We start from the raw sequence: 5,918 nt of genomic DNA, 5'->3' as shown, positions 1-5,918 counted from the left end.
TTCGGGAGTTGCGGCTTGGCCAAACCTGTACTATACAACTTTATTTGTATAAAATTTTCACAACAGCTGTCACACAAACAAAGCGGGAAAAACCGAAGACGTGCGTGTTCCGCCCACGCTGGATTTATTTGCACCTTTGAAAAGACACCGTATTGCCGCAGATGTGGCAAAGAGTACTTTTGGGCATCTGAGACGGAAGGATGTCCAAAGCATCACGTCACCTGCTCTGGTAGGCATGGTGGTGGGACGTTGAGGTCAACCGCTTTGGGGTTGGCTGACTCTTTGATCGCAGGATGCCACACACTTGAAGACAGAAGCAGAAAAGCAGAGCTAAATGCAAAATGTACTCACCGGTGACTCCAATTTTTTTCCCCCCTGAAGAAACAGCTGGACGGGTGGCCCCGGCTGGCCAGTGGGACTCTTGTTATTCTGACCCTTTTTAGTGCGCGTTTGGGGCAACAACCGTTTTTTGTGGCGCTCTCTTCTGGTTCAAAAGTGCCCTGCATGTGAATTTGCTTTTCCTGCCTTCTGATTGGATGAGCGCCGGTGTGACGCGGTGCCTCTGTCACCGTGGCGGGGGGTATACGTTGGCATCGGAGCGTCTGCCAACGTCTGAGACCGGCTGGCAGTGTATCGGAGGTGTCGAGTGCGGTGCCGCTGGAGCTCACTCACCAGCTGGTGTTAGGGCCACAGAATGAAGGCCAAGGAGAAGAATAGAAAGAGAAACAGAAACTTCTCCTCCAATTGTTTGATTTGTCTCTTCTGAGCTTCGATGAATTCTTTCAGCTCTTTGTTCCTCTAGGACGGACAAATGGAAAGTGGCATTCAAAAGCCAGTAAGCGTGCAAGTAAGTGCCGGGCTGGCTTTGGGCCCTTACCTGTTGCGCGCTGTGCAGCAGATCCATTCTCTCTTGGAGGATGCAAGCGTCGCGCTCCCTCAACTCGCACATCAGGGCTCGCTTCCATTGGTCCACGGCGCTCCTAAGCTCTTCTCTCTGATCCGCCGTCAGCACGTCATTCACGCCAGCGTGGCTGGCTTTTTCGCCGTCCGTGGCGGGGCAGTCCCGCTGCGGTAGCGCCTCGTACAACATGGCCTCCAGCTCCAGGATCCTCTGGGCCGCAATCCTCGTCCATCAGTGGTCCGGCGGGAGATTTGAGGGCGGCTTACCTTATGAGCCTGGTCCATGGAACACTTCCTGAAGTCCAACTCTTCATCCAGGTAGCCCTTCTGCTTGCAGAACATATCCTAGCACAGCTCAAGGTCAGAATTGTTGGGGCACATTGCCGGAGTTCCCCTTGGCTGATGTCGCGTGTCTGTCTACCTTCTCACTTTCAATGTCCAACATCTTCTGTTGAAGTGCTGACTTGGTCACTTTGATGTATTCTAACCACTGAGGAAAGGCTGCTGTCACATAAGCAGAATGCGAGAGCGTGCGTGGACGTGCGCGTTACCTTCTCGGCTAGGGTGAGAAGGGTCCTGGCGTGAATCACGACCACCTGCTCCTCGTTGGTGAGATTCTGCAAGAGCCCAAAGGCACAGCGTCAACAAGCTTCTTTCAGCGCAAAGCCTTCCAAAAGTCACATTTGAGCCGCCGAGTCTCGTGGAGTGCGAACATAAGGAGTTCGACATACACTTACGGCGTTATAGCCCAGGATGTCCAGCTTCTTCATCAGATCACTGATGACGATGTCCGGGGGAAAGGCGCAAGGAGCAATGTAAGGTGTTCTGGGACCTCGGGTTAAGGTTAGGGTTGCGAGGGACGCCTTACGTACGCTCACGCCCTCGGCCTCGCAGTAGATCTGCAAAGGGCTGAGGCCGTCTGGGAAACGGACTTGCAGAAACTTCAAGACGGGGGAGCGCCACTCCCTCTCCTGAAAGGCAGAGGCATGCATCCGTCCGTCCGTCCGTCCGTCCGTCACATCTCTGGCCTCAACACGCTTGTGCGAGTCTTCCCACCTCCAGCTCCAGGATGCGGAACTCAAGCAGTTCGTTTTGGTCTCGGATATCCTGGATGTGCTCTTTCAGACGCGCTTCTTCCGCCTCCATCCGCCTGACCTGAAAAGACAGTCAGACCTCATCTGCGGGGCTTCCCGACAGGTGTGACGCCAAGCGACTCCGCCCAGCGCCTTTCTTTCCGTCACCTTTTCGGCCAACTGCTGATTGCTCTGACGCAGCAGCTGCTTCTCCTCCACCCACTTGACATTCTAGAAGAGACAAACGCGTGGACAGCTTTGGAATGTTGTGTCATTTTCATCCACAAATTCTTTGGTTGACTGGAAAATGACATTTGCTTTTCTCCGCATTTTCCCAGCCACGTTCGGGGGGGGGGGGGGGGGTTGGTCCAGTAATGCCAGACGGATGAGTGACTGAAGAATGTAGCTATTTTGTCTGAGAAAAAGGTGTGCTCATTGATGAGCTTACCTGTCCTTGTTGCTTCAGCGCTGACTCCAGATCTGCTACTCTGCTTTGATAGTGACCCATTTCTACCATCAGCTTTTCTCTGGTCTGAAAGGAGGAGGAGGGAGGCTCCTCCTCCTCCTTTCAGACCAGAGAACACCCGAGGCTGGGTGAGAACGGGGAGGCTGCGACCCGGCCGGGGGTTGCGGGAAGGGGCGCCACCTTGATCTCCTTCTCGGCGTCGTAGTCCCCTTTCGCTGGTCTGGGCTAGCAGAGCGTAGGCTCGTTGCAGCGCTTGATATTCTTGCGTCAGCTGGCGGTAGCGAAGCTCCGCCTCTTCATGCACACACCAATGCAACACAGCACTAGTACCAGAATCAGTCAGACCGGCGACAAAGCACCCGCGACGCAAAGACGAGTCCGATTCCAGGCTGAAGAGGAATGTTTGGTGCCAATACGCTGGCAGAAATGGCGGGCTACCTCTTCGGGTTCCGTGTCGGGGGTTCTGTCGGTGTGAAAAGACAAGGACGATCCGTCCGAGTCCACCAACACGTCTTCGTCGTAGCCGTAAAATGTTTCGATGACCTGCGGGCGCGGAAGCAAACATCTCTCTGAACAAACTGAAGCGACACCTCACGATGAATCGACGAGAGGAACGATAGCGAGAAAAAGGCCATTTCATCTTGCGCAACACCAAGCAGCCGCAAACAAACAGACTCACCTTGCAGGACCTCACGCTTTGTTCCTCCTCAGAGATTCTCGACGTCGGTATCGTAGCAGCAAATCTCTCTCCTGTCGACACAAATAATCCGCCTTTGAGATTCTTTGGATGCAAAGGGAACGAACGGCTCCGGCGCAGAAACAAACGCGACTCACAATGACATTTCTGACATGAGCTCCTGTCTCCAGAGCCTGAAAAACACGTCACCGGCGATGATTGGAGGGACGCTCGTCTTTTCCAAAAGTGACAACTACAGGGTGTGTCAGGGTTTTCCAGATTATCTTTATCGTATCATTGTGTTGCTTTGACTTTGACTGCGACCTGTAATAAATAATATTATTTATCCCTTATTTATCCCTATCGCTTATCCCTTCCTACACAAAGTCGTAAAACACCCCTTGCTATGTTTTGACTAGAGGTCAAGGGCTTCCTCTATTCAATCCACTCTTACACCCACCCTGTTTCTCTTAATTAAAATGCTCGTGCAGGAGCCGAGAGTCAGACTTCATTCGTACAACGGATGGACTCTCCACCTGCAGGTGTCCAAAAGAACTTACTTGTCTCCCGTGTGGTTCTTGCAAAATAAGTTGGAGCGAGCGCAACTCTAACAGGGTGCATTTTGCCACTAGCTGCCTACGGACAATGACGTCGCGCTCGCGGCTCATGGTTGACGGGCTGAGCAGCCGGGCAAGTCCGTCGTTTTCAGCGCACAGCGAGTGGCAAAGGCGCTGACAAAACGGGAGCTTTGAGCTGCTGAAAACGGCAAAACAAGTCTAAAGCGTGTTCAAACGCGTGCGCACAATGCTCCTGCTTGAAAGGTCGGAATTTAAGGGGCCAATTTTTTGGATGGCGGCCGCCGGCCAAGCTTTGGACGGAAAAGGTTTCCTGGCGACAGCGAGCGAGCGCGGCGCTGCCGTACGTGCACCGAGTCGCCTGCCTGAAGACCTTGGACAAGTCGTCGATGATGTGCCGCTGCTCCACAACTTGAAGGAACTCCATTTCACCGTCCTGCTGGCCGCAACCGCGGTCCAGGTCATTGAGCGAACTAGGCCTTCTCTGTGGAACACAAATGCAGTGGACTCTGTTGGCACGCCGCCGTTGTCCGCGTCGACTTACCAAGCTTGCCATCTCCTCGTTCTCCTGGGTGACAAAGCGCACTTTGTTTTCAAGGCGACACAGCACCAGCGAGAGTTCTTCATTCTTCCTGCTCAGGCGTTTGTTTTTGTACAGGAGTGGCAGAAACTGGCTTTCTGTTTCTCTCAGTCGCTTTAGCTGCAAGCATGAAGTGCGGGATGTGAAAGACGCACAACACGCGGGCCAGAACGTATCCATTCCTTTTGCATCGGTTTGAACGGAATCGTGGCTTTGGCTCCCAATAAAAGACATCTACCAGGCAACCGACTCGCCGCGCCGCTCAACTAATAAGCAAGCGCAATGGGTGCCTCGCTGGATGGCGCGCATCAAACGTAGCGCAAACCTTCAAGCGTGCCGTCAATAAATTACCAGTTCATTGCGCTCTTCAGAAAGCAGGGCGTTTCGATCCTCCAGTTTCCTGATGACTGCGCTGAGCTCAGCGATTTTCAGATGAAACCGTCGCGTGTCCCGATCCTCCTGAGACTGAAAACGCCCCGCAACACACACACACAAGCACTCGTTCAAAGTTCAAAACTGTTTTTGTGCTACCTTCCTCCAGCAACGAACTAAGTCATGCGTACTGCAAGTGTGTGATGAGGTGGCTTACGCAATGAAGAGGATTGCTAGTAGCGGCGTTGACCCCACTTCCAGGGTAGTTTAGGCCCGCCCTTTGGGAATCCCTCAGGGCAGCGATCTGCTGCTCGGCAGCCTGAGTCTGCAGCTGAAGGCGGTGGACGTGGCCGGCCCCAGGGCTTCATCCAAAACACTAACCGCTCTGTCTTTCAGCTTGATCTCATCCGTCTGGATGTACAAACGGGGAGCGCTCAGGCAGGCGGGCAAACTCATTTGCCAGAATTGTGACAAAAACAAAGAGAGCAACCGGCCAATTTTTTTCTGGAATCGACTAGAACACCTTTGCTGTGACAAAAGCGAAGCGAGCAACCGGACATTTTCTTCTTGTGAAATAGAATAGAATAGAATGCCTTAGGTGTCATTGCACTGCAGGTATACAACGAAATTGGGAACATAGCCACGCACCGCGCATCTGATCAGTCCTACCAGTCGGCGGATCTCCCTCTCGCAGTCTCTCTTGGTTCGGCTCAGCTCCTCCCGATGCTGGTGATGAGCCGATCGGAGCTCGGCCGCTCGGGACTGCCAGGCTTGCTGGGCCGCTGCCAGGGCTTCTTCCGCGCTCCTGGTGGAGGCGACACCGCTCGGTCTCCCGACACCGCCGCGTCTCCTCCACCTCCGCCAGCAAAGCGCCCCCCCTCCTCACCTGAGCAGACATTGCGCCACACCGGGCCGTTGAGACCGCAACGGAGCGCCGCGACGCTTACTGGGGACAAGCTACACAATACGGTAGCGGCCGCATCGAAGCCCGACGTGGCGTGCGGATAGTCAGACACGGATAGAGCGGATCACCTTGTCCATGGAGCCGTCCCTCAGGCTGAGGACCAAGGCATTCAGTCGCTGGATCTCTCCATCTTTGATTTTGATCACTCTCATCAGCTCCATTTCATGCTGCCGCAGTAATGTCTCCCTGGTAATGGCTAACTCTTTCTGCTTCTCCTCATGGAGTTTGCTTTTGAGTTCCGTCATGGCGGCGGTGGCACGGTGGTGCTCCGCCCGCAGGTCCTGACTTCTCTCTCTCTCCAGACAGCTGACC

General features: G+C 54.1%; 1 long non-coding RNA gene across 1 annotated transcript; it reads right to left on the bottom strand.

The window, feature by feature from the left end:
- On the bottom strand, positions 1-797 carry LOC148378268 (uncharacterized). The gene is made up of 2 exons (XR_015856040.1): positions 673-797; positions 1-303 (listed from the first exon to the last, which is right to left on the bottom strand). It is a non-coding gene; the product is annotated as an uncharacterized LOC148378268 (long non-coding RNA).
- Between the last annotated feature and the right edge of the window lie 5,121 nt (positions 798-5,918).

This window comes from Syngnathus floridae, unplaced genomic scaffold (assembly GCF_059516105.1).
Source record: "Syngnathus floridae isolate MCC-2025c unplaced genomic scaffold, RoL_Sflo_1.0 HiC_scaffold_55, whole genome shotgun sequence".
In the NCBI taxonomy this organism is placed as follows: domain Eukaryota; kingdom Metazoa; phylum Chordata; class Actinopteri; order Syngnathiformes; family Syngnathidae; genus Syngnathus; species Syngnathus floridae.
The sequence above is the reverse complement of the archived record's forward strand: the minus strand, read 5'-3'. Positions and strand labels throughout refer to the sequence as shown.